Source organism: Atractosteus spatula, chromosome 8 (genome assembly GCF_055471065.1).
Source record: "Atractosteus spatula isolate fAtrSpa1 chromosome 8, fAtrSpa1.hap1, whole genome shotgun sequence".
Lineage (NCBI taxonomy): Eukaryota > Metazoa > Chordata > Actinopteri > Semionotiformes > Lepisosteidae > Atractosteus > Atractosteus spatula.
In genome coordinates, this window is record NC_142713.1 from 20,987,133 (window position 1) to 21,006,568 (window position 19,436).

The window sequence follows — 19,436 nt, forward strand, 5'->3', positions numbered from 1 at the left end:
GGGCATGTATAAATCTTCTGTGGTCCTGGTCCTGGTCCTCCGTATGGCACTTGTATCTAGAAATTGACCCAGAGCCAATGAGAAAATGGAATTGAATCCTGGAGGGCGAAGGATTGTACACTTGTACACCATGGTCAATAATATTTGACGCACAGGAAAAAAGAGACTTGATATTTTGCAGTCAAATTCCAGACAACTTGTATTGATTTAAATTTTTAATTTTAGGAAGTTAAGTAATTGTAAAGTGTTGCCAAGAAAGCTCCTTTATTTCCCAAATATGAACCAAAACCTGATTCATATTCTTTATTTTTAAAATCTTAAAACATAAAACTATTTGCAATTTAAGTAAACTCACCTCTTTCTCATACACTTTGCAAAAGACTACATCCGAGGAGAGACAGTCTAGCACTTGTAATGGAGCACATTTAAAATCCATTTGAATGCATGGGGTCACTTGTAAAGTAAAAATGTAAAATCCTTCTTTTAACTACAGATAACTGTTCTGGTAAACAATGCTTAAGACATAATGTACATTAAACTAACATTAAAAAATATCTAATTAAATCAAATATATAATTTCCAGTTAGTAGTGAATAAAAAGGATTCCCTTTAACGCTAACTTAAACCCTTTTGATACAGTATATTTACACTCTTTTATAAGCCTGATTTCACCTTATATTAAATGGTGCTGTCAAACAATTCTATGTGGATTTAAAAGAGCAATGTACAATAATACAGTCCTTTTATCACACAAAAAACATCCTGAAGTGTTTAATAATAAAGCCCCAAATGACAGATAAACAACACACCAAAGCAACACCACACTGGAGATGAACGCAGCTGTGCCATTTTTGTGCCAATAAAGAAAACACCACAAACCAAAACACAGGAACCGTTTGAGAAGAGGTGTTGGGCAGGAAACTAGTTTTAGCTCTAATTAAGGTATGCAGTAGTGCATGGCTTCTGTTTTATTTCCACATCTCATCTTCTTTATTATTATGGTGTTTCCACAAACCCTGTAATTTAAAGACACTACACTTTTTTGTCTATCTGCATCTTGTAATTATTCTTATTTTGTCTGCATCTCATGCCTTATGCCCTCTCCACAAACCCTCTAATGATTGTCCTCTGAAGGATTCAAAAATACATATCAAAGCCTTTATCTACATACTACATACCATAGCCCTGGAGATATTATAGAGTGCCATCTCAGACACTGTTAAAAAATAAAGATAAACAAACCCTGAAGTGCAAACATTTTTTCAAGCAAAAATGATGCTTGAATGAAATAAAATTATACCATACCGAAACATTAAAATTACATCTAAACAACTCAGGCAGAAATATCCATGTCACATTGTGGGAAAAATATTTTTTCTTATCTTAAAAACAGAGCTTTTTCTGTATCAAGCCATTTAATTTTACCTTATAAATGATAAAATTACCTTAATTTTTATTTTTCAAATACGAGTTAATATTATTGCCCCTAGAAGTATAATTTTCATAGTACACCAAAATATGACATGCACATGGACAGAGTCCTAGAAAAAAGTTAATGAATGCAGAAAATACAAAGGCTAAATTGAGCCTGATGTGAGTAAATACACCTGGACATAAAGTAAACATGTAGTAAAAGCACATATTCCACTCTTTGTGCAGGTGCTCTGAATGACTCACATTATGATATAGTGGTAATTTCATGAGCTATGTACAGTTTGAATTTTAGGTTCATATGCATATGTAACGCATGAAATCCAATAAATACAGTAAATGCACATTACTGTAAGTATATATAAATGAACACATCCTATTGTTTTTAATTTATAATATAGCAGTAGCATTTCTACCTTCTAGTTTGACTTAGTCAGATTTTAGAAGTTAAAAAACTTATTCCTGGGCCTAGTTAGTACTAGGATGGGCAAACACGGAGGAAAACTAGGTTTCTGCTGCTTTACCAACAAATAATATTTGATCAGTAAGTCATTCTTTAAGCTCCAATATTCACAGTGCATCAGAATTTTCAAACCAGGTGTACAGTATGAGACACTTTGCTGTTGAAAGTGCTATTTTTCAAATGAAACATCACACCTTGGTGGTACTTGGTAGGTAGCACAATTTACAAGAGAAGGGTGTGAATTTTAATGTAATATCCTCCTTAATTAAAATGGTAGATCGATTCATTTTTCTCTCCTCAGTCTGTTGTTTAACAGGACTGACTTGATTTATTAGGTTGTTGTTTCTGAGGTGGGTGTTGTATTGCAGTGGTAGATGAAGTGGGTATCTTTCTCTACTGTATGTGAAGTGCTTTGGGGTGAGGATGCTAATTATGCTAATGAACAGAGTTATTATTAAATTAAGTATTATAATGAAAGTTAGTGTCAGTAGATTAGAGCATTTTATTTTAAAAAAAATCTTACATCTGCTATATTTGATTTAAAATAAAACTGAGAAGCTAGAGTGCAATGAGTGAGTCTTGGAACATAAAACATTCATTTCATTTTAAAGCTTCTCAGTATAAAAAGAAAACACCTGGACATAACGTAAACATGTAGTAAAAGCACATATTCCACTCTTCGTGCAGGTGCTCTGAATGACTCATATTATGATATAGGGGTATACATCTGTTGTAGCTAATACATTCTGTATCTTTGCCCAGACTCTATTTAATATAGTAATTATGTTCTACATTACACTAATTATACACTTTCTGTACATTTTTTTAAAATTAAAGTACATACATTTAACCATCCTGATTCTTTGAATTATTTTGTGGAATATCTACAGTCTTTATTTTAATGTTTTGCAACAACTGTATCTACTTAGGCTTTTCGGGCTTTTCTAAATAGGAAACATTATAAATTGATATGGTTCAGTGAGGTCAGTACTGTTGGGTGGAGGTTTGCTGACTCATAGTTCTTGGGTCCTGGGTTTGATTCCAGTACTGAAGCACTTTTCTGTGAGGAGCTTGCATCTATGTGGGTTTTTCTCCAGGTCACTTACTGTAGACTGGTGTTCCATTTAGGGTTTGTGCTGCTTTCATGATGCAATGATTTTTTTTGTTCTGTGTGTAATAAACCACTTTTCTTTAATTAAGGGAAATTAAATATTTGAGTAATCAGAACGGATTTTGGTTGTGCATTTTTAAACATAGAACTAATATATCATAGTAGAAAATACATTAAATAGTAAATGCTATTATTGTATGTTTATTCTGATGAAATATACTGATGGAAAAAGAAACCCAACACTTCCTCCTGCACACTCTGGCCCTCCTGTCTGCGTGGAACAGGCTAAAGAGTGAGTCATACATGAAGAGGACCTGATGTCACTGCTGAAGAGTATCGCAGCCTCTGTCTGGCCCAAGCCAGTCTGGTGTGACGCATAGGATGTGTGAGCAGAGGGCCTCTGACAGGTCACCCTGCTCTAAGGCCAGTAGCATGGAGCCTCACTGACTTGTCAGTGATGCGGGCATTGTGTCTCCTGGCAGTTTCAGCAGCAGTACGGGTGGCAGATCTAAAACAATCTCTCAAATGGACCAGTGTGATGTGTCGGTCCTGCTCTAGTGTGGTCACTTGAGGACGACCGGATCTTGGATGGTTATCGGTCCTTCTGGTCTGCTGAAACCTTTTATGCTGTCGGGACACAGTGAAGCAGCTCATTCCATAGTGTCTGGCAACAGTAGCACATGACACGCCTGCCTGTAGCATGCCAATGGCCCTCTCCCTTGCTTCTGGTGACATTCAAGGCATTATGGAATGCACAGAAAACTGACTAAGTTTGGCCTTTTTCTTGCAGTGACCTAAGCTTTGAATTAAGGCCTTTTTAAAGGTGATCTTATCAGGCATTGTTCCACCTGGATCCCGTTGGGTAAAAGTGCACCTAACGAGCTTCCGTGTGATTGGCAAGTTGCAATGCCTCATTGCACAAGCTGTATTGATGGTCAGAGGGCTTAAAATAAATTGACAACTTTTTGTGAAAGTAATAAGCTATAACTATAGTATTTTCATTCCATGTTGCATTTCTTTTTTCCATCAGTATATTTTGAGAAAGTAGAAAACAGCTAAGGTTTTGTTTCATAGATTCTACCAGTCATTTTCTTTGAACAACACATATGCATATCTGAAGACTACTGTACAGTTTTTGTCAGGTTTATACAGTTCCATCACTTGGGTTTAGAGAACTCCCAAGAGTCACACAAAGTGTCACAAAAATGGGTTATATTTACATTTTTAAAATGATAAAGAACTAGTACAGCACTTTTTGCATGTTGCATTTGCCGAGAGCGGTAATTTACTTTAAATGCTGACTTTTCAATGGTGAGATTTACTAGGTTCTATGCAATCCTATACTGTACATTGTCTGTATTGCATTGAAAACCTATTCTACCATAAAAGAAAATACTTGTAAGAGGGATAAAAAACATATTGAATAAGGACAAATCCTGCTTTTATAATGTACAGAAAACCAATACTATGAGCAAATTGTTGGACTAGGTCCACTTTGTCTTGAAAGTAGGTCAGTCGAAGCTAATCATACAGTAAATCACGTTGTAAAACTGAAGTCTATTTAGATCAGAAATGAGTTACTGGGAATAATTTAGACTTTTTTTTAACTGCAATGTAATAGCATAACAGATGCATTGAACACAAAAGACTGGTGTCATGTAAGGATTTGTATGATGGAATCAGAAAAGTGACACAAGGAAAGGCTAAATTTCATTATTTCATTTTCACTTGCAGATACAAGTCTCCTGTGGGGCAGTGAACTTAAGAGCAGAACAGATGGCATGACTGTATAAAGGCTTGTGGAATTCTAGATCTAGCTACCCAGCCGCTTTGTACATGCTGAACTGCTTTATATTGTACCTTCAAGAACTTGCAATGTTTTCAGATTAAAACATTCTGCTAATGAAGCTAATAATTTTACTTATTTTTACTTGTTTTTTATGCAATATATAAAAATATTGTATATGTTGATGAAAATCTAAATTTAAACATTCTTGTGGCGAAGTTTAACTATGAGTATGCGCATAACTTTTCTGTTTGCTAGAGTTAAGGTAATCAAATGAAATTTAGTTTTTAACAGTCGTGTAAATGATTATTTAAACAGACTATAAACAGCTGTGGTGGATTTTGGAGACTAATACAGTTCAATCATAAATTTGCACATTTTATTTAATAGTTCCAACAGCTTTTTACTTAATTTATTGTTAAAATGTGAATATTCTCAATATCAAAATTTTAAAATACAAGTTTCTAAATAGGTAGAGAGACAAAATATGGAATAGTTTAAGAAAAGAAGTTTCATAGACTTAAAATTCTAACAGAAAAAAAATCAGGTTTCTCTTTATCCTTAATTGTAGTGTCATTTTATCATGTTTGTATGCATGTTTGTCATTTATTTAGACTATAAGATTTAGTTAAATACAAATAGTGGTAACAATAGCAGGAGATGTGCGTGTGACTGTCTGCTCATGTCCATGTGTGTGAAGCAAAGAAAAGCTATAGGTGGTCAGTTTTAAAGACTACATAGCTAGGTTTTCATGCAGAATGCCTAAGGATCTGTTTAATTAAAGATGAGAACAGTCAGAAAAAGTTGTATAGAAGTGTCGTGACACTGGCCAGATAAACCCTAAGGACAAAACATTGTAATAAATCAGCTTCATGTCTTCAGTAAATGAGATCAGTGTTACTGTTGGCGTATTATTATTCTTACAATAAGGAAAATAAATAGAACATCTTGAATCATAGAATACAAATGTAATGAGTTCCTTACTATTCTCAAGGTCTCTATGACACTTTTTCATAAAAGTTCTTTCCTTCCTTTCCTTCTTAAACTGTGACAACTGACTATACTGACAGTCAGTACATTTTTCTGATCTTTTGGTTTCAAAACAATTGACTAAAGTGAGACAATTCAACAAAGTTACAACCCATAGTGCATTTTTCATTAAAGAAAATAAAGCACTTTTTTGGAGATTTTTATTCTTTTTATTTATTTTTGTAGTAAGAAATCCTGCTTATTTTAACTAAACACTGCATGATAGGCAATTTCACTTTTACTGGCGAGCAGTAAAGGAGAAGTAATAAGTTCCTCTATACCTTATGCTTTGAGAAAGCGTTTTGTCATATGGAAATATACTGTCATTAACATCTATTATGTCCATGTGTTCTTTATTATGCATATGTCACTAGTTTATTACACCATATGTTGTATATACGTACACTCGTAGTTTATCTGTAGCATTTCATCATACTGTATAAAATGGTATAATGGGAGAGTTATTCAGTGACCTCAGCTTTCCACAGAAACCTGCTGCAGTTTACTTTTTGAATTTTTCCACAGCATACTGTACTCTATGTCACAAAACCAATTCTCAAAAGCCTAATTTTTTTCAGTTTGATATATTTTTGGGTTGTAGATTATGAAGTAATATTTAAACAATTTTGCTGTTTCAACCAACTTATTTTTGTGTCACAACATGCTGGTAAAGCATGATAAATTGCCTCACAGGGTACCATGACACTATAGTGTGTTACTTGTGAGGAGGCTATTCTGCCTATCCTGCTTAGTTGGCTGCAAGTCTGGCTTAATTATTGTTATTCCTGCTATAGACAATTTAAATTATTCTATTTAAAGTAAAAATTAATCTGTTGTTCTTTAATTGTTCCTTTTTTCTTCATTCACATGTTTAGTAATACCCTGGTTTGTGTGTGTGTTAGTAGTGTGATGGTCTTCCTGTTCTGTGCCACTTGTGCCAGTAGTTGGTTGTGCAAAATTCCAGTCTGATGTATCTGATTTTAAGCAGTGAACCTATTATTATTAAAATAGTGTTTCTATAAAGCTTCATGAACTTTATTGTTTAGTTCAATTCTTTTATCTTACAACAGACACACAAAATAATTGGAAAGTACATTTCAACTCAAAGGCCTTTAAAATGCAAAATCTAAATCCTGTCTTTAAAATTGCAGCCATCATTTTTGCATACTTAGATGTTTTGCCAAACACCAAAAGAGAACTTAACTAGTTTTCATTGCAAAGAAAACCTTACAATTGCTATGATTTGATTTGCATGAAAACATTACAAAGCTGCCAGCTGTGTAGGATTGTATATACCCAAACACACTTGAAAGGACAGAATAACAGGTTATTTTAACAGATGGAACCACTTAAGAGGGGTAGCCCGCAGTTAAAGGAATGGAAGAAAAAGATGAGATATAGGATAATCATGTAGCTAGAGTAAACTTAATCCTTGTTAAGTGATACTTTTAATGTTTTTTTCTTACAACAATGATGTTTTAAAAGTTGTTGTTAGATATAGAAGGAGATATTAGCAATATACAGAATGTTAGAATGTCAGAACAAAAAAGACATCTGCCTAAAACAGACAACTTTTTAACAGTTAACAGCCCATTGTGCTATAGGTCGGTTTCATGTAAAAGAAAAAAAACATCTATAAAGTATCTAGAAATGCTTCACAGGAAGATTCTGTGTAAAAAAACAACAGACATCCATTTTTTAATATTCTAAATGTATAATAATATTTAGGTTATTCTAGTAAATTATTATAACTATATTTAGATTATTTTAGTAAATGGAAAAAAAGCTTCAAAGAATGTATTTCAATGTGTGATAATTATATGATCTGATAATGTAGGTGCCAAAGGAGAATTCAAACAACTGGTATGAAAAATGTACTGTGTAGACAAATGGAATTTAGTGCAACAATATACAGTAGGTTAGAAAACATACCGTACTTACATACCGTAAGCGTTCTCACAGACAATGACTCTCAAAATATGTAAATAGATACATTATGACCATAATTCTCTTCATAATGGATTACATTATACAATGGAGAAAACATGCAGAATATACACAGAAGCACAGTTACTAAGTCATTTTTTTCTGTCACTGAAAATCTTTATACTGTATGTAATATACTGTAATCATATTACTTGTGATACAAAGTAGTGAGTGTGTGTCTTATGTTAGTATTTGACTTCCCTGCATGTGGTGCTAATAGCCAAACTATCAAGAAGACTACCCCATGGCCACAGGGCAGTAATTATTAGGTTGTTGTTTAAGGAAAGTGAGAAACAATGTGATAATCATAAGAGAATGACAGCATAATTTAGTAAGAACTGCATATTCCAGATGAACAATTCTGCATGGCGTTTTATAAAATCAAGTTCTGATATGGTTTTCTTAGCCTAAAAAAAAGGAAAAAATGTATTACTATTATTATTATTATTATTATTATTATTATTATTATTATTTAGGTTAATAGTATAGCTTATTTGATCTTCACTTGATTGGCAGACAAGCAAAGGAAAACAAATTTGACCCTGGCACCTATAAATCTCCTCTAAATCTATAAATAAAAATCTAAAAATATCTAAAATTACAATAAGAGGAGAGGAAAATAAAAGCAGTATTTTTCCTTACATTTTCTCCACACTATTAACTGCTACCATATAGCAGTGCTGTTTCAGGTATCCTTGCCTGTGCCGCCAATTGTGATGCCATGGGGGACACAGTTATCATGTGGGTGTAAAATATAGGCAGGTCCTATTAGACACACCCAGAAGCAGTCTGGCAGTTAAATGTTTCTTTACTTATAAAATGAAGGGGGAAATAAAACTAAAATGAATCTAAGTGTTACTCTGGGTGGTAGCCTAGTCAAAAGAAAAGTGTTAAACTTCAACCGAAATCCTTTAGGGGTGATATTATAACGACAACATCTGTAAATGAATAAGAGCTAGTTAGAAAGCCTGGTCTTGGAACAGATCACTGTGAAGAGATGGAATGCTGGTCTGGTGAGAGGAGGGGGCAAGAAAACCAGGGAGTAGGAGAAGAAAAGACGAAGAGATACTGAAAAAGACCTAGCGGAAGGCATAGTGGGTCACAAAAAGGTTTATTCCATGCTAAAAAACAATTAAAGAAATACAACGGTAGAGCCTCACCTGAATAAGGCTCCATAGCTAAAATATTGTGTCTGCTTTCTTTTCATTCCAGGATGGAAAACACCTTTACTTGGTCCTTCGCAGCCAACCAGCCTTTGCATGCTGATGCAGATACTACTTAAAATGAATCTAGCTCATATTTGTGCTCTTAACTAACTTGTAGGCTTCCCTCACTAAACACTGGAGGTACTGTACTGTATGTATCGGGCCACAGGTATGTTTATATTTAATCTTCAGTTGAAAACACCATTTAGACAAAAATAGAAAAATGGCTTTCCCAACTCACACTCCATTGTTTCTGTTATTCTGTTATTCATAGCAGGTTACATTATTTTATTCAATTTCCTTCTCTGTCCTATGTAGTTCAATTTTTCTCTTCAGTCTCACATCTTCCCGTAGTCTGGTTTCTCTCTCTAGTCTCAAATCTTTCTGTATTCCATTCTACAGTTTAAATTCTGTGCTAATGCTATATCAATATACAGCTTCCTGGATGCGGCAGCCTTCTCTGACCCTACACTTCTTCCTAGTTGATAGACGCATTCACAGCCAGCTCAATAGTCGATTTATATACTGTAAGCTGGAGCATTACACACAGCTATTCCCTGCATCTGTGTGGAAATGAATGCTGATGTTCTCCTGCAGACATCTGCAGGCAAAAATGTTGAGAGAACAGGGTGACGTTGTTGGGGAACTACTGTACCATTCTTCCTGCACAATGCCCATCACAGCATCACAATATTTATTTGACATAGTATTTTTTTATGCAAATAAAAATCCATTATGAAATGAGTCTTCTAGTGTTTACACCAAAAAACAATAAAACATCCTCCCCAGACTGCTATCAAACACTCAAACATGTGTGGATGATGAATTAACTAACCCCAATAATCTCAATAAATCAACTCATTATCACCTTATGTGAAAGAGGACATTTTTGTGGCCTCTAGTGGGGGGGTAGTTACTTTATTTTCCTCTGTTGCATTTTTCATCAATCTACTGTATGTGCTTTAGTGCTGATTCTAGGGAGCTATTATGTTTCATTTGTCAGACAAAGATATTTTACTATTCCATAGATGTGTCTTACAGTTTTATGTAGCAATGCCACATTTGGTGTCATTTTATATGGTGTCATTATATATGAAAGCAGCAGCAGGCTTACTCAAGACTTGCCTTTGCCATTTCAGACAACAGCCTTAAGCAGGTGGCATTGTTAGTTCAGTGATAGAATTCATGTCTGCACATACTGTAGGCTAACATTTCTTATCCATCCAACCATTTTCTAACCACTTCATCAAATGTAGGGTCACAGGGGTGCCAGAGCAGATCTCGGCAAGCAACAGGTGTCACGACCGCCAGCCAGCAAAGACCAACTCTTAAGCGATCTAATCAGCACCAGCAGCGGGTTATTATTTACAAATGCTGCCGCATGAGTTAACCCACCTGCACATGCTCTACCGTGAGCTATTTATACCATATTAACCTGCTTCCCGCTGCTCGGTATTGAGTCTACTCCTTGAGAGCTCTGCCTGGCGTTTTTCCCGTTTCTCGTTTACTCTGGATTTTGGACTTCCCTTCTGCCTTTTCGACTTTGGACCTCGCCACTCGCCTCAGATTGTTTGCTATCTGTGATCTCCCCGGATTACAACTTACCTTACGCCTTTTGACCACGACCTTGCATCTTGATTCGGATTGTTCGCTTCTAACGCTCTTCCTGGTTACTGAAACACCCTTCTCCTTTGGACCACGTACTCGCTTATCATTTTGGATTGTTCACCTGCCTCATCTACTACCCACGCCTGCGTCTGCAAAGAATCCTTGTATCTCTCCACCAGGGATTCCTAACAGAATATCAAGCCTAAAGATAGATCCCGCAGACGCTCAAGCCTTTTGCTCATTTTTCAATCACCATTCCCAAGCTCTCACCCAGCTTCAATCTTCGCCCCAGCTTCTCTCTAACCACTCTGCTACGCTTCCGCACTCCCCTGTCTCTTTGGCTACCGCACCGACCACTGCTCCGATCCCTGTGACCCCGCCCACCACTCCCGTAACCTCACCATTTGTTCTCCCAGAAAGATATGACGGCAAAGCCGCGGGCTGTAGGGGTTTTATTGCGCAATGCTCCTTGGCTTTCCAGTTGCATCCTGAGCGTTTTTTTTCTCCCCGGGGGCAGATCGGTTTTGCCATTTCCTTGCTCACAGGCAAGGCTCTGGACTGGGCAGCTGTGTTGCTTGCTAGGGGAGATTTTCAGTTTGCTGATTTCCAGCTTTTTGCTGACCGGCTCCAGGCACGTTTTTCTCCAGTCAACCCGGACCTGACTCATCTCTGGCTTTCCTCGCTTCATCAGGGTGATGGGTCTCTGTATGATTATGTGGCTGAATTCCAAGCCCTCGCCACGGAGTCTGACTGGAACCCTGAAGTCCTGATTTGCCTTTTTTCTAAGGGTCTCTCAGAAGAACTAAAGGACTACCTGGTGCTCACGTCACTTCACACCCGCTCTTTCGAGGCAGCGATCGCTCAGGTGGTTGAACTGGACATCCGCATTAGGCTCCGGAGAGCAGAGAGTCATGCTGGAAGCAGTCCTGGCCGTCCCAAAGGTACTACCCCCACGGTGCCCACTCTGCATCATGCACCCCTTTCCTCAGAGGAAAAGGAAAGGCACTATCGGGAGGGACTGTGTCTGTATTGCGCTGCACCAGATCACCTTCTCTCTGCTTGTCCCTTGAGACCCCCGTATCCCTCTAGAACCCTTCCGCAGCCTACTGTTCTGAGTCTGTAGTGTTGTTTTTTCTCAGACCTCGTCTGGGCCTTTATTCCCAGCGAAAATTTCTTGGACTGACTTACACCTTCCCCTTTTGGTTTTTGTTGACTTGGGGGCAGCAGGGAACTTTATAGACACCACTTTTGCTAAGAAGTGGGATATTCCCCTGGCACCGGCCTCTCCCCCGATCTGTATTCAAGCTCTGGATGGATCCCCGATTGCACGTGGACAGATTACCTGGCAGACCGTTCCTCTCTGTCTAACCGTTGGTGCCACACATGTCGAGAAAATTTCACTCCTCCTGGACTCGCCTGCCTACCCGGTAATCCTGGGTCTTCCCTGGCTCAAGAAGCACGATCCTCACATCTCCTGGGACAAGAATGGGCTCATTGCCTGAAGCCACACCTGTCGTGACAACTGTTGTTGCCAGCCAGTTAAGGTTGCTACTGCAGTAACCTTTATGGATGAGCAGTCTACCATCCTGCCCCAATATATGCATCTGAAACAAGCCTTTGATAAGCAGAAGGCTCTTTCGCTTCCCCCTCACCGTACCTGCGACTGTGCAATTGAGTTGCTCCCTGGAACCCTTCCACCCAAGGACGGATCTACCCTCTCACTCAGGCAGAGAATCAGGCTTTGCAAGATTATATTAAGGAGGCTCTGGAGTCAGGATTCATTCGTCCCTCCTCTTCTCCAGCCTGTGCAGGTTTTTTCTTCATTGGGAAGAAGGACGGCTCCTTGCGGCCGTGTATTGATTACAGAGGACTGAACTCCATTACGGTCAAACATCGTTACCCCCTGCCTTTAATTCCAGCTGCTTTGGAGTCCATACGGGGAGCCTCCATCTTCTCGAAGTTAAATCTATGGGGGGCTTACAACTTAATTAGGATACATGAAGGGGACGAGTGGAAGACGGATATTTTGAATATCAGGTGATGCCTTTTGGTCTTGTTAATGCCCCGGCAGTCTTCCAGTCATTCACGAGTGACATCTTTAGGGACATTATTGGGAATTTTGTTTTGGTTTACCTGGATGATATCCTCATCTTTTCTGCCAACCCTAGGGATCATGTCCACCACGTCCAGGAGGTCCTGTCCAGACTCATCGACAACAAACTCTACACCAAGCTTGAAAAGTGCGTTTTTCACGCCTCTAAGATTCACTTTCTGGGTTACATCATTTCCCCCCTTGGTGTAGAGATGGACTTTGCTAAGGTGGCAGCTATCAATGACTGGCCAGCTCCTCGTTATTTAAAGCAAATTCAACGATTTCTAGGTTTTGCGAACTTCTATAGACGTTTTTAATCCGGAACTTTAGCTCCGTCGTGGCGCCTATCACAGCTCTAACCCGCAATTGACCAGGCTTGGGTAAATGGAACCCAGAGGCTAACCAGGCTTTTTTATGCTTAAAACAACTCTTCAGTTCGGCACCACTTCTACGACACCCGGATCCCTCTCAGCCATTCATTGTGGAGGTTGACGCCTCAGCCTATAGGGTTGGGGCAGTCCTCTCCCAGCGCCACGGTGATAAGCACATTCCACATCCCTGTGCCTTCTTTTCTAAGAAGTTCTCCCCCGCCGAGGTTAATTATGATGTGGGTAATCGTGAACTCCTAGCTATCAAGCTGGCCCTGGAGGAATGGAGACACTGGCTGGAGGGGGCTCATCACCCCTTTGTCATTATCACGCACCATAAGAACCTGGTCTACATTCAGTCTGCCAAACGCCTTAATTCCCGTCAGGCCCGTTGGTCTCTTTTCTTTTCTCACTTTAATTTTGTTATCACCTATACGCCTGGCTCTAAGAACGGGAGGGCTGATGCTCTCTCTCGGTTCCATGATCCCCCGAATCTGGATTACACACCGGAACCAATCATTGCATCTAACAGAATCCTGGGTCCGATCCACTGCTCTATTGAGGATCAGATCAGACATGCCCTCAACGGGACTACAGTTCCTCTGTGCTGCCCCCCGGATAAGCTTTTTGTACCGGACCACCTGCGTTCTGCTGTCCTGCAATGGGGGCATGACTCTCGGTTTGCAGGCCATCCTGGGTGCAGATGCACTCTGGACCTACTCACCAGGGACTTCTGGCGGCCTTCCATGTGATCTGATGCTGCAGAGTACGTCTGAGCTTGCCCGGTCTGTGCCAGGATCAAGACTCCGCGTGCCAAGAAGACCAGTCTCCTTCACCCCCTTCCGATCCTACACAGCCCTTGGTCCCACATAGCTGTTGACTTCATTACAGACCTTCCTAACAGTCAAGGTCATACTGTAATCATGGTGATATCCAATCGTTTTTCCAAAGCAGCCCATTTCGTCCCCCTCCCAGCATTGCCCACAGCCCAGGAAATGGCATCACTGTTTGTGCAACAGGTCTTTAGGATACATGGTTTGCCCAATGATGTACTCTCAGACAGGGGACCTCAATTTGTCTCGGTCTTTTGGAAGGCTTTCTGCCAAGCCTTAGGGACCCATGTATCTTTGACTTCGGGTTATCATCCTGAGGCCAATGGTCTGGTGGAAAGGACCAACCAAGCCTCCTTACCTTTTTGAGAGCCTTCACCTCCAACTCGCAGGATGACTGGTCATCGCTACTTCCCTTGGCAGAGTATGCCCATAATTCTCTTACCTCCTCCTCCACAGGTCTCTCTCCCTTCCTCTGTTCACTAGGTTATCAACCCACTCTCATCCCTGTCACCCCTCCGGACACGGCAGTGCCGTCGGTGCGACAATATATTTCCAAGCTGCAGAGGACCTGGAGAATGGCGAGGACAGCTCTCACCAAGTCAACCCAGAACCACGCCAAATTCACCAACCGACACCGCAGACCAGCCCCCCGTTTTCGGAGAGGACAGTTCGTTTGGCTATCAACAAGGAACCTACCTCTATGCCTGCCTTCCAAGAAGCTCGGGCCTAGGTATATCGGCCCCTTCAGGATCCTCTCCTGGGTCACCCCGGTTACCTTCCGTCTTGCACTTCCCCCCACCCTCAGAATCCACCCATCTTTCCACGTCTCCCTGCTGAAACCCTTCTACCGCTCGCCCCTTGCGGCTCCCCAACGTCGCCCGCCACCCCTGCGTCGCATTCAGGGGCACCAGGCGTATACGGTCCACAAGATCCTCGATTCCAGATGGAACCGCGGTACCCTTCAGTATTTAGCCGACTGGGAGGGTTATGGCCCGAAGAAAGATCTTGGGTTCCGGAGAAGGATATTTTGGACCCTATGCTAATCAGCGACTTCCACAGGGACTATCCCGATCAGCTGTCTCGGGCGTTGGGAGCCGCCCGTGAAGGGGGGGGGGGGGTACTGTCACGACCGCCAGCCAGCAAAGACCAACTCATAAGCGATCTAATCAGCACCAGCAGCGGGTTATTATTTACAAACGCTGCCGCATGAGTTAACCCACCTCCACACGCTCTACCATGTGGCACACAGTGCTATTTATACCATCTTAATGTGCTTCCTGCTGCTCGGTATTGAGTCTACTCTTTGAGAGCTCTACCTGGCGTTTTTCCCGTTTCTCGTTTACTCTGGATTTTGGACTTCCCTTCTGCCTTTTCGACTTTGGACCTCGCCACTCGCCTCTGACTGTTTGCAATCTATGATCTCCCCGGATTATGACTTACCTTACGCCTTTTGACCACGACCTTGCATCTTGATTCGGATTGTTCGCTTCTAATGCTCTTCCTGGTTACTGAAACACCCTTCTCCTTTGGACCACGTACTCACTTATTGTTTTGGACTGTTCACCTGCCTCATCTACTACCCACACCTGCGTCTGCAAAGGATCCTTGTATCTCTCCACCAGGGATTCCTAACAACAGGCATGCTTTTTTCTTCCTTGGCCACTTTTAGTAGCATAATGACCAGTTTTATCCATCAGTTAATTGTGATCTGTTCTCTGTTATGTAAAACAATTAACTTTCTTGAAATTTTAGTTTAAAGGATATCTTTCCATTTGAAGGTTAATTATGAAAATGAAAACATTGCATTTTGGACTGTAGCGGCAATGCTTGTTAATAAGACAGAATTAAGTGTTGCTGTGCTTTCCCAAATGAGGCCCCATCTCTCTCTTCATCTCTGTGGTGCAGCCACAGAGAAACTATTCATGCAGGCTGATTTAAAGATGTTTTCTTTTGATAAGGGACAGCTCCCAAATGGGGATGCACTTAGCTAAGCCTGGCTATCATGATCAATGGTCATCCATTGGCTCCTATCTGTCTAGGGAGTGCCAGATGGACATCTGGACTGCATTTCTAAGTGTTAGGAGTAAGTGACTCATATCTCACCTTGATCAACCAATCAGGAACTGGTAGGGCCGAGTAACCCATGTGGGTCTCTGATGCCCATGAAACTTTCAGCCAATGAACAAGCTGAAGTTCCTCCAGGTAAAAACAGGCAACACAGAGTTCTAAAGACTATTCTAAAGGGAATTCAAAGGAGAATTCCAGGGGTGCGAGACAATTCCAGGGCAGGACAGCCCAGGAGCAGAAAGGCTCCCAAGGGCAGGACATTCTCGCAGCGCGCCTCCTGACCATCCTGAGACTCAGCCTGGACAACCACGGAACGGCCAGTGTGTCCGAGTGCCAGAACTTTCCTCTGTTCTAAGAGTCTAGAGCGGAGGTTGCCAGAGAGTAACCAGAGGATCCACCCGAGGTTAGCATCAGCAGCAAGCCTCGTGAACAGGTCGGAACTGTGGACAGCTGAATCACTATTCAGAACTAGCGCTTCATCAGGAATGAACCGGTCCTCTTCCTGACTTGCTGGGACCCACAGTCATCTTTTCTCCTGTGCACAAACTCTTGCTAGTTTCAGCCAAAACTAACTAGCCGGTCTTCAGAGAGCATCAGCAGCGCACCATCGCAAGCCGCACAGCACAGCCTGGCACGGAGCCAGAGAGCATGGATTGGACAGCAACAAGCCTGCAACTGCTTCTTTGTGCCCACAGGAGATCTGAATCCTCAGAGATTGGATGAGTATTCAACTTCACTGCATTACTGCTCGAGAATTCAATTGTTATCCCAACCAGTTGATATCAATAAGAGTTATGTACTTGTTTTGAGTATCTAATGCAGAAGTTGTAACCAAGTTCAATTATGAAATGGTCTAAATGAATGATATACTGAACGTATGTCTTCTTGGTATGTGTAACTCTTCGTAACTGAATGAATATATATCTTTTGTATTCTGATAACCCTCACGATAAGATCTGTTAGGTTTACATGCATATTCTATGTATTAATAAATGTATCCTTGTGTATTAGTACCTGTGTGTGTGCGTTGTTTGAGTTATATCGCATAGTTGGATTCTAAGGCCATTAAAAGAATCAATTTCGTTATTTACTGCTAATTAATAATTGTCCTAGTAAATGTCCAAACCCCTACAGAACTGGTGCCTCGTGAGAGCACACTACAGGACAGTTTTAGCAGTATTGGTAACTCACTATTTTTACGTTCTTCCTCTGTTGTGTTTCAGGATACCTGTTTGAAAAAATCAGGCAATCACATACATGTTTATTCTGGATTGTCAAACAGCTATCACATTAATTAGTTCTGCTTCCGGACTTTTTCTACACTCTTGTTTTTAAGAAAGAGACATGCAGAGGCCTTTTGGTGGGCAGTGGCTCAAAAGGGGAGAAGGGGCACTTTCTGGGGCAGGATTTGTTACATTAAAGTATCCTGGACACAAATCAGTGCCCGCTTGTACTTCTACATTACCGTAGAAATGTAGAAATCGCTGTAAATACGTCTCATATAGCCTGTACAGTTTTTGTAAACAGGCTACAGGCAGTTTTGATATTCATCAAATCTTAAGTCGTACAACATTTACTGAGGTAATCATTCTTGTAAGGCAAGACGCTTCTGTTATTGAGGTGTACGTAGAATGTAGCCTAAGGAACTGGCTTTTTTGATGACCATGTACTGTACCTGTTTGTCTGCAGCTAGTTGTGACCCAGTTATGAAGTGATGTACTCCCTTTAGCTGCCTCCCTAAATTCTTTCTTTTTCTTTCTTCTTCTTTTTTTCTGAAGGCATGCTCTCCTGTTTCTGTGACTGAACAATATATACAGTATACTGTACAACTAAGAATATACATGTTAGCTGTTTATATCAAATACAAAAAGACTGGCTTGTCTACTCAGTTAACTAAATTTTCTTAAGGAAATCTCAAATCTAGCTAGCTAAGTAGCCATGCAGACAATAACGTGGTGAGTTTGTCAGTTTGCAAACTTAGAATAGGTGAATGAAAATAGTCTTTCTTAAACACAAAGTGCTCAATACGACATCCTTGGTGTGTTACTTTTGTACAGTCCTTCTGAAAACTCTGTATATTTTCTCACCATTTAAAAATGCTTATCGTGACCTCCACAGGTGTAGTAGCCTACAGTAAGTTGTTTATCACCGCTTTTTTCTCTGCTTTTTCCAACAAACAGGAGGCGGGCAGGAGAGATCAATTAGGTCCAACTTGTTTTTTTTTCTAATGGGAGATCAATACTAAATACAGAAGCAGAATCATCAGCTGGCAAAAATAAATTGAAATTGGTTGGACTTTTTTTCTACAAGCAAAAAAGGACACTTGGGCCAATGATGTCAAAGGGCAGGGTTTGAGCCATTGTAGCCACCCCACTCTATACATCCCTGACTGAGAGGGTTCTTAGAAGTGACTGACATATACAGTATATGGTTCAAGTAAAATACCATTAATAAATTATTTTTGATTCTTTATTTCTAAAACAAATAATTAACTTTCACACCCACTGAGGTAAAGTGTGAAAATAAATAATACGAGGAGCATCATCTTGGTATTTTCCCTGACACACAAATCACATTTTGTGTCTACTTTTAGTGTCTTTTTTTTGATGGATATACATTTTTCATGCAACTGAGACATAAACATTTTTTTACTGTTTAATAACCAAAGGAGGGTCTTCCACAGAATATCAAAATACTACAGTACAACGACATAAATATAAAATAATTCTCCTAATGGCAAATGAAGGAAAGGAAAATGAAGGAAAGCTACTATATACAGCCAATGAACAACCAAAGAAAGCATTCCTTTAATGTAAAGCAACTGTGCAGTAAATTACACCATAAGAAACCTCCCTTTATAAAGCAACCACGTATCGATACCAATCAGTGGATATTATAACAGGTTCACATCCACCTTGTGAGCAGTCTGACCCCTCTGAATGCCATGTCTCAGCATTGACTGAGCAACTGCAGATGATAATATAAATACACAAATTAAAATTCATTATTATCCAAAGTTCAGTAACAGCTGCATCTATTATAAGATGTCTCCACTCTACTGATCAAATTAATGATTTTGATTCCATGTTTTTCTTAATTGTACTGGTATTTATTTATTTCTTCCATAACTAGTATCATCATTCTTCATTTTTTGGACACTATTTACTGCATCATTTTTCTAGACAGTGACAAAAAGTCCCAGTGTTTGAAGAACTGTACTGTATATCTCCACTTATTAAAAGTTAGCATTAAAATTTGTATCAAGGTATTTTTGCAGAGATTTGGAAGAAGCCATTTCTGGCCTCTATTATTAAACAATAAAATACATAATGGTATATTTAAACTAATGTTGAACAATTTTTAACTGTTTTAAATCCTATTCGTTTTGGATTTTTTTTTAATTAAATCAATTCAGATGACTGAAGCACACACATCTACTGTATTATTGAACAAGGAT